The sequence below is a fragment of the Psammomys obesus genome, unplaced genomic scaffold (genome assembly GCF_907164565.1).
Source record: "Psammomys obesus unplaced genomic scaffold, mPsaObe1.curated_primary_1811, whole genome shotgun sequence".
NCBI classification, from domain to species: Eukaryota; Metazoa; Chordata; class Mammalia; order Rodentia; family Muridae; genus Psammomys; species Psammomys obesus.
The window spans coordinates 11,833,151-11,843,153 of NW_026593286.1; positions in this window are offsets into that span (position 1 = coordinate 11,833,151).

A 10,003-nucleotide genomic window follows, 5' to 3' on the forward strand; every position below is an offset into this window, starting at 1 on the left:
ATAAAGGCATTCATAATAAAGGCATGCTTAGACCCACTCTCCTGGGATGTCTTATATTTTCTAATTAGCAGCACTTTACTGGTGATGGTGTACATGTTATTTCTATGGCTTCGAATACATGAATCCTATTTCTGTTTTTCCAGTGCTAACATTTACACATTTACCAGATTTATCTACATCTGTATTCTTCTGTAAGTATATGGAATGTGCCATAACTGTATTTTCCCAAATTGAGCAAAGACACTTAGCACTCGGTCATCCTATAATACTTAATGCCATAAGTTATGAGCTTTTAATTTCAGATAAGTTGCTATTACTTTTTATATCACATATCAAATATTAATAAGATAACTCAGCATTTCACTGGTTTATTTACCCGTCAATTCTTCCAACTCAGATTCTACTCTTTTCTGATTTGGTTTTTCAATTGCTGCAATATATCCTTAACTAAATCTTTCACAGAACATTTGTAAATGGTAATCTTTCAGAGTCTTAGCTGGTCTGAAAATCCTTTTTTATCACAGACTCATACATAAATGAATGTTGTACTGGATATAGGATTCCAAATTCAAAATGATTTTATCTTGGGACTTGGATAATGGTTTCTTTTATTACAAGCACCCAGAATCTTGGGATTTCTTCTCCTTCTAAAGCTTTTAGAATTTTCTCTTAAGGGTTCTGACCACGAACACATTAAGACTCATATATATGTGTGTGTGTGTGTGTGTGTGTGTGTGTGTGTGTGTGTGTGTCCTTTAAGACATGCATCCTGCTGAACACACAAGAGGATATGTCATTTTTTTCTTCAGCCCAAAGAAGTTTCCCCTCTTGTTTTCTAACCTCTGTTGTAACTGAATCAATTACCTCCTGCTACATAACAAACTATCCCCAAATGTCATGTATTAAAACAGTATTTCTCTGTTTCTCTATTCTCTAATCCTGTGGGTGATCAGGTTGGCTCTTCTGCTGGTCTTGCCTACGGTCACAAGGCAGTTGCGATATGCCAGGGTAGTCAGATGGAATGGCTACCAGGCTGAGACACGCTCTTCACATCGCTTCTTTGCAGCATGAAAGTCTCAAAGCAGCACTGAGCGATTGCATCGTCGGTCAAATAATCAACTTTAAAAGAGGAGGTTTGTTTGGGTTCACAGTTTCCAGCACATTGTCAGTTGGCTTGTTGCTTTGGGGCCATGGTAGGAAGTGTATGATAGACTTGACTTTTTACCTTACTACGACCCCAAAATAGAGAAAGATGAAGAGTTTTGATAGAGTTTCCCTTCAAAAAGTATTGCCTCAATAACCTATCTACCTTCCATTGAGCCTCCTCTCGTAAGAGTCTGGGTAGCTACCTCCCAATAACACTACAGTCTGCTGACTAAGCCTTCATTATTGCAGGGTAGCTACCTAGACTTCTCTTAGGAGAAGACAAAGCGAAAAGATGAACATTTCTTAAGGACTGCCCTTGGATATCACCTAGCTCCACGATTTCCTGTTGGTTAAATCACACCACGAAACAACCCAGACTGTGGAGCTCGAGCTCAACACAGCAAGCATTGCAAGGAACTTTTTCTCGTATTTAATCTATCCTAAGATGCCCATTGACTCTTTGTAAGCTGCTTCCGTAAAGATGTTGGAACATCTGAATTCTGTCCTAGTGTCTCTAAACTCTTCCCTTTTAGGACTAGAAAAAGTAATAAACACTCAAGAATATACTGCAGCTCCTTACATTCACTATTGCTCCTGACTAGTGATATTGCTAGACCCCAGGCCATGGGGATGAGATAGGTGACCCATATGATTTGAAACACCCCCAAGTCCCTACAGAAGAGTACGATAAGCTTCTCAACAGAACTATGACTATAGGAAATATGTTCAACTTGTAAAACATGGAGGCTGATAATTCCTTTTCACTCTTTAGTGCCATTAACATTCTCCTTTGCATAGAGAATCCTCAATAAATGTCCACATACTTGTTTGTTTGAAAGAAAAAATATCACATTTTCTTACTTAATCACATTGCTTCTAAAATGACCACAACTCTTTCAAAAAAAAATTTTTTTAATCTAGTTAGTTTTACTTTTCCTTTGGCTATATCCTTCCATTCCATGTGTGGGAAATAGTGAAATAAGACAGTTTGTCTCTTTCTCAACTTAGGGCAGAAAGGACACACAATTTTTTTTTTTTTTTTTGAGATGGAGTTTTTCTGTGTAGCCTTAGTTGACCTGGACTCTCTTTGTAGACCAGGCTGGTCTTGAACTCACAGAGATCCACCTACATCTGCCTCCGTGAGCTCTGGGAGCACAAGCACACACCAGCGCTATGGCTGACACACAGATTATTAATGGAAAGAAGCAATTGGCCTTCCAGAAGATCTGGGTGCCGTCACATGCTCTAGACCTTACTCAGCTGCTAAGTGTGTCTGTGGCCTTGTGCTAATGCCCATGTGTAGCACTCAGCTGTTAGCATATAAAAAAGTTAAATAAATTATTTGTGCTTAAAATTTGAAGTTAAATGCCCCACCTTCATCATGGCTACGATAATTTGAGGCTGTGATATGAGATAATGTCTAAGAACCTTTTCATGTATACCCCTCCCAGGCTCAGAAGCCGTTCATTTGGCTAATGCTCATTGAATGTCTACCATGAGGCAGTTACTTTCCTCAGCTATGTAGATCCACTAAAGACCAGACAGACCAAGCCCAAAATCACAGTGTCTATGTTCCACTAGAAGAGGTACATGAAGAATAAATAGACAGACAAATTTTCAACAACAAATTTAGTGCTAAATTTTCAAGCATGGGGAACTCTCGAAGTTTCTATCCAGAGCCATTATACGATTGTAACACTATTATTCAAAGGAAAAGAAGCTACCAAGTTGAGAGTGAGAAGAGGACATGAAAGACGGTGAAAGGACTGGGTGGAGGAAGGGGAGGAAAAATGTGATATAATTCTATTTTAATTAAAATTATATTTAAAAAGATAATTACTTTTCAACAACAAAATGCCACAGTGGGGTGTCTTGGTCAACAGACCCTGAATTTCTTACATGCCTGGAAGCTGTAAAGCCACAATGAAGGTGTTGGAAATCTTGGTTTCTGCAGATGATCTCCTTTTTGATATTTCCTCACTGGGCCTTTCGGCTTTCTGTACTCGGAATAAGAAGGCATGAATTCACTAGAGTACTTCTAACATGGGCACAAATCCTATCAAATCAGGGCATCACCCTGTGATCTCATTCACTTCCTTTAAGACCCCATTTCCACATACAGCTATCCTAGGAGCTAGGGTTTCAACATATAAATTCTGGGGACATTCAATCCATGAGAGCTTTATACCTAGGAAGTAGCACACATGCAATTTCAACCCAAAGATCTAGCTGTAAAATTCATTCAGTGTTTATCATGACACAAAATAACATCCAACTGTACAAGATGCCCTGTGGACAAAACAGAACAATGTATTGAAAATGTTTTGTACTGTACTAACGTACTACACAGGTATAAAACAGTGACATTACTCCCCAAAACGCAGCTGTTTCTCATAACTTAAATGTCTTTTGAAGCACTGGAGTTTTATTTCATACCTTTGAGCATGTTAACTAAGTGTGAAGAAGTGAGAGATCAACAAAGTCAATTTATTAAGGGATATGCTAATGTGCAGCAGGCTGGAGTGTTATTTCTACTCCAGGTAGCAGTAAGAAACACACACAAACACATGCATGTACACAGGCACACACACACAAAATACCTGTATCCCCAGCCTTCTAAATGCTACTGGTAGGAGATATTTGTCCTTTATCTCCCAAAGCTCCCAACCTCTAATATCAGCAGAAGAGGAGCTAGGATTTCAACACATGAATCTACAGTAGAAAAGGAACAAACGTTTAGCCCATGACATTTCTCGTGGGGAAAATGAAGGTGCCTGCCTCCTGGAAGCCTTGACTAGGAAGCCATGAGATTTAGTCCGTCCCCACTGACTTGTTTTGTTGGCTTTCTACAGTATACTGTAAAAAGGTGATTAAGTTGCCTGTTGTTTAAAATGAGGGTATTTCATGGAATCTGGGTTCCTTGCTTTGAGGGGACTGGAGATGTACCTCAGTTTGCAAAGTGCTTGCCTAACATGCATGAGCCCCTAAATTTGGGGCTCAAATTTCTAGGACCTGATAAACAAGGCACTATGGTGTGTTGTGGGACACACTTCTGATCACTCAGAATTTGGAGTTAGGAGAATCAGTAGTTCAAGGCCATTCTTGGCTACACAGTGAATTTCAAGCCCGTGTAGGCTACATGAGACCTCATTCAAAAAGATACTAGCTGGTGCTGGAAATACTAAAATTTCATTCCTTCAAGGCAACACCTAGTTGCAGCTAAATTGCTGCCAGCTCAGTATTCTTGTTTATTTATTCTATTCACCTTGTTTCTGAGAACATTTCATTTATGCTTTTTGCGTTGCATATATCTTAAGTTATGGTTTCAGAGCTCCTCACTTTCACATTTTATCACCTTAGTATTCTTTCCATGTGTTTCAGTCTCAGAAAGTAGACTGAGATATTTATTCCCTATACAAATTCACTACATGTTGCAGCTATCCATGAATAGTTGTTCCTTCCATACCTAGGTCCAAAGAAGTAAGTGCAAAAAGCTAGCCAAGCCAAGACCATCTCGCACCTGGCTGCACATCTAATTAGTCTCTTAAACATCTCTCCCACTAACTTATCGCCATGTGTTCTCTTCTGACCTTGCTTGTGTTCTGTTAGTAACACACATGGATGGTTCTGACAGGTAAGGAAGCCTCTAGTCAACCTAATTCCCAATATTCTAGCAAGGAATGACTTATGTCTGGCAGAGTGTGTGTGTGTGTGTGTGTGTGTGTGTGTGTGTGTGTGTGTGTGTAGAAAAAAAGATGCTTTTTGGTTCCACATCTCTCTTCTCTAACACAAGATATCAACTGTGAGGAATCTCCCGTTGAACACTTTGCTCTGGATCTAAAAGAGCTGACCATCTATTCCCTTCTCACAATGCTGACTTACGCTAGCAACTGAGGACCTGAGGTTCACTGGGTGATGTAGACAAGGAGATTGGATGTGTAGGTATATGAAGGGGCCTGGACATCTATACCATAAGATAGTCACATGCTTAAAAATAAATCATTCTCAGTCATAAGATCCTAGCCTTCATACAATACATGGACCGTTACCAGTTTTTACTTGTGTGACCATTTAAAAAATGCTGTGATAACTATTGGGGAATAAAACTAGAGGTATAAATTAGAAAACTCCAGTTCTCACAAGTCCTAGGAATGAATCATTGTTCAATCTCATCAAGCCCTATCCAAACATCCTAAATAAAATCTAACATTGGTGTTTTACTAATTTCATATTTTTTCACTTCTCTTTTCATCATCCAATATGTTTGTTGTGGATGGAAGCCTTTCATATAACTATAAATTTTTAAACACAGATGGTGTGGTGATTTGAATGAGTGTCGCTGGCTCACGTAGGTTCATGTATTCAAATGCTTGGTTCCCATTTGGTGGAAGAATTAGGTTTTGTTGGAAGAGGTATGTGACTAGGGGAAGTGCTTTTGAAGTTTTAAAAGCCCAATCCATTCCTAGTTAGCACCGCTCCCCACAACCCTCAACAGATGATAGATAGATCCAAAGATAGATAGATAGAAGATAGATAGATAGATAGATAGATAGATAGATAGATAGATAGATAGAGACGTGAGATGGATATGATCTACATGCCTCGTGTTTGTAGAGCAAGACGTAAGCTCTCACCTTCTTGTACAGCACCATGCTTGATTGCCTTCTCTTGTGCTCCCCACCTAGGTCATGGACTCTAACCCTCTGAAACCGCAAGCCCCAAATAAAATCCTTTCTTCTATAAATTGCCTTGATAATGTCATATCTCTTCAATAAAAGGTAAATAGGATAGGTGGCATGCATGTATACATAATTATATCCAAAATCATCCAGAATCATAGCACACAGAGATAAGAATGATTTTCCTTTTAGATAATTTAGGTTTTGCTCTATATACCATTGGGTACATTACATTTTTAATTCAGCATTTTAAGGTCCAGAATATTGTTTTGTTGTATTGCTAAATTTTATTCATTCATTATCATCCTTTGAACATTTAGGTTATTTCTAAGGCTTTGCTATTGATTTGTAGTGCATCCAAATTTTTTTAATGGAACATAATAGTTCACAGTTTAGAACTTGTGTGTGTGTGTGTGTGTGTGTGTGTGTTATACATACATGTGTGTTGTGTAGATTTGTGCCTTCAAGCTCCCATGGTATTCATTTTCCTAACTGAACCACCTCCCTATACCTAGTAAGAAGTAAGAACTTCTTTAAATGTTTTATATTTGTTGATAAATTGCTCATTTTTAAAAGATTTTTAGTTACTGAGTCTGTGGAGTTTTGTGGGATTTTTCAAAAATTTTACTAACTTCTTAGGCCCCTCCAAAAATAAGTATTTCAATAAATAAATAAATAAATAAATAAATAAATAAATAAATAAATAAATATTCCACGGCATTAATATCCAATATCTAATATCTAGACTCAAACGTCTAGACGTTTTCCACATTTATCCTCTTGTATTCTTTCTCAGAACTGCTTTTAACTTTGCCTTGACTGTAAACTCATGCATATTACTATATCACCATCATAGTGCAAAGGAATTTTAATTCAGAATATGGCTGTTCTGGCAATAAATCACATCAAAAGATCTAGGTCTGTGTGATCCAGCTGGAATACAGACATGCCTTTAATCCAGGAGACAGAGGCAAGCAGATCTGAATTCCAGGCCAGCCTGGTATAGAGCAAGTTTCAGGTAAAGAAAAGTTTCAGGCCAGGCTTGGCAGTACAGGCCTTTAATCCCAAACAATGAAGGTAAGTATCAGAAAGAAGTACTTATGTTTGAAAGTGATACCTAACTGAGTGGCAGGAAAGGTGACAAATCAGAGAAAGACTTGGCAGAATAGGAGAGGCTCGGTTCTCACTAGAAGAAAGGGGAAAGGGAAGCTACTGAAGGGACAATGAGAGTAAGAGAGAGAGAGGAACAGTTTTGCGGGAATAGTACTAGAGAGAGAGGTTACAAAGAAATAATTCAGATGAAGACTGAATGAGCCAGAAAATGAGCAGGAGCCAGGAGATTAGAGCAGATTTCTGGAGTTAGTTTGAGGCCAAGCAGAGCAATTAAGGGGCTGAGAGAGAAGCCAGATTGAATAAGTCAGCTGGAAGAGGCGTTTGAGCCAGAACAGCTGAGTTGAACCAGCCAGCCCAGACCTCAGGAAAAAACAAGAAAGGGTGAGCTTGTTAAGCTCTAAAACTCAGAGGCTGAACACATTCTAGTCCTATGTTAGATTAGTGGGAGGCTAGAAGCTTCCAGGACTAGGCCTACGTTAGCAGACAGAGGCAATAAGCCTATGAGACAACAATTGAAACAGGCAAATAAAAGTTTTCTTTACATCGTAGCCTTGTATTATGTTGGACAATCTAACTAGATAAGTCTGGAAATAAGCCTTCACTCTCAGATGCTGCATAACGATTGTTTTCATATGACCTTTAGAATGATTTTGTCAATTTTTCAAGTCCCATTGAGATTTCTATTGGGCTGTCATGGACTGTATGAATTATTTAAAATATACAGTCTTCTTGCCAGGAACAGTTTTTATTTTCTTATGATCTTTTATATGCCTCAGTAAAATGCTAGAACTTTATTCACTGCAAAAAAAAAAAAAAAAAAAAAAAAAAAAAAAAAAAAAAAAAAAAAAACATCAAACTCGGCTTGGAGAGAGCGGTTAAGAACCCTGTTTGCTCTTCCTAGAGGTCCTGAGTTCAATTCCCAGCAACCACATGTTGGCTCACAACCAGGTATACTGGGACCTGATGCCCTCTTCTGGCCTGCAGGTGTACATGCAGGTAGAACACCCATATACCTAAAAAAACAAATAAATCCTTAAAACAAACAAAATGTCAAACTTCATAAAGAAAATAGTTGGGTATTTTACATGTGAAGAATTCTTGTCACGGGGCCACTTCCCGATTGTTTTTACTACATGCTTATTGGTAGTGTTTAGAAAAACTACTGTTTTTTTTTAACTATTTATTCTGTGGCAAAATAAAATTTTGGATACATTTTTCTCTTATTTCTAGAAACCTAATCAAATTGTCTATTACTATAATTCTCTTATAGTTTCCAGCAGTTACACATTATTTTATTCCTATGGGTTATTTAAAAGGACTGCAAAAGTGAAAAATAATTTCAATATTAAATATAAGTTTAAGAATATTTTTTTACCACCCATTTGTGTAGACACTTTTAAAACACAGTATGTGTCAATAGGCCTCATGAGCTAGGCTATCCAGCCATGAAGGCATCCTGAAGGCATCTATCAGAGCACCTGTTCTGTCTTGTGGAAAATAATGTTTTAGAAAATATTCCATCACCCACTTGATTATTCTCTAGGCAGCTGCATACATGAGTGCTTGCTGGAATTCATTCACATTGAAATAGAAATTACCTATCAGCACAGCCTATTTATTTTTATAGGCTAAACTTTCAGTAAATATATCCCAAAATTTGAACATAAAAAAACAAATTTGTTGGCTGTGACTGTGGGACCTTATCTCAGTTAGTAGAGTTCATGCTAACCAAGCACAAGGTCCTGGGTTCAATCCCCAGTACTGGTAATAAATAAATGAATAGTATTAACAAGCAAATTTGTTTGGTGGAAAGAGCAGTAAGACTTGGTTTGTGCGACCGTATCTATAGTACGGGTCAGTGAACGAATGTCTAATAGGATGTTCAAAAAATGTCAACATACATAGGAAAGAGGGAAGAAAAAAAAAAACAGTTTTCTAATCAATTTCACCCTGCTGAGAAACTCCTTTATGTTTAAACATTTATTGACTTTCCAGATATTGCCATCAGATTATATGCTATATAGGATTATATTTTTCATTCCCAACAAAGAATCCTCTTGAGGAAATAGCTAATGAAAGCTGAAGCTGCCTCATGCCTTTCTCATTCAGAATTAATATCACCCTGGATCGTCTCACATTCCAAAATCTCCCTAGAAAACCTTTGCCAAGATAACACCCTAACTATTTCCCACTTCTTACATAAAATTCCATTCACTCTGCCCATCAGTTGGCCATCAGGCTCAGCATCTGCTTTGACAGTCTGCACGGCAGAGGCTTTCAGAGGCCCTCTGTAGCAGGTTCCGAGGTTGTTTCCTGTTTTCTTCTGGCTTTCAGAGGCCCTCGGTAGCAGGTTCCTAGGTTGTTTCCTGTTTTCTTTTTTCTTCTGATGCTGGAGAGGACAGGAACTCCACAAGGAGAGCAACAGAACAAGATAATTTGAACACAGGGAACTTCCCAGAGACTCATACTCCAACCAAGGACTATCTGTGGAGGTAACCTAGAACCCTGACAATGCAGCCACTTCTGATGAGAACTGATAGACTAAGATCAGAAAGAAGGAGAGGAGGACCTCCCCTATCAGTGGACTTGGGGAGGGGCATGCATGCAGAAAGGGGGGGAGGGTGGGACCGGGTGGGGAGGAGGGAGAGGTTTATGGGGGAATACAAAATGAATAAAGTGTAATTAATAATAATAATAAAAAAGATAACACCCTAAAATCCAATAATAGCAAAACATATCTGTATGGACAAAAACCTACTCTTCTCAAGGGATCTATTCAGACTTACCAATAACACTTATTGGTAAGTGTTACCAATTACTTATCAATAATATCCCATTAGTTAGTTCATATGTCATCCCTCGTGGTTAACATAAGCTTTTCTTAATCAACAGATGTCAAATTAGTAATTTGTCCCCAAATACATAACTACAGTATATTTCATAAAGCAAAGAATTAGTTATGCAACAATTTTGGTGTACATGTAACAATCAGTGATCATATGAACATTTGATCCCAGATGGGGCAACAGAAAAGACTGAATGGCCATCATGATGATAAATTAACG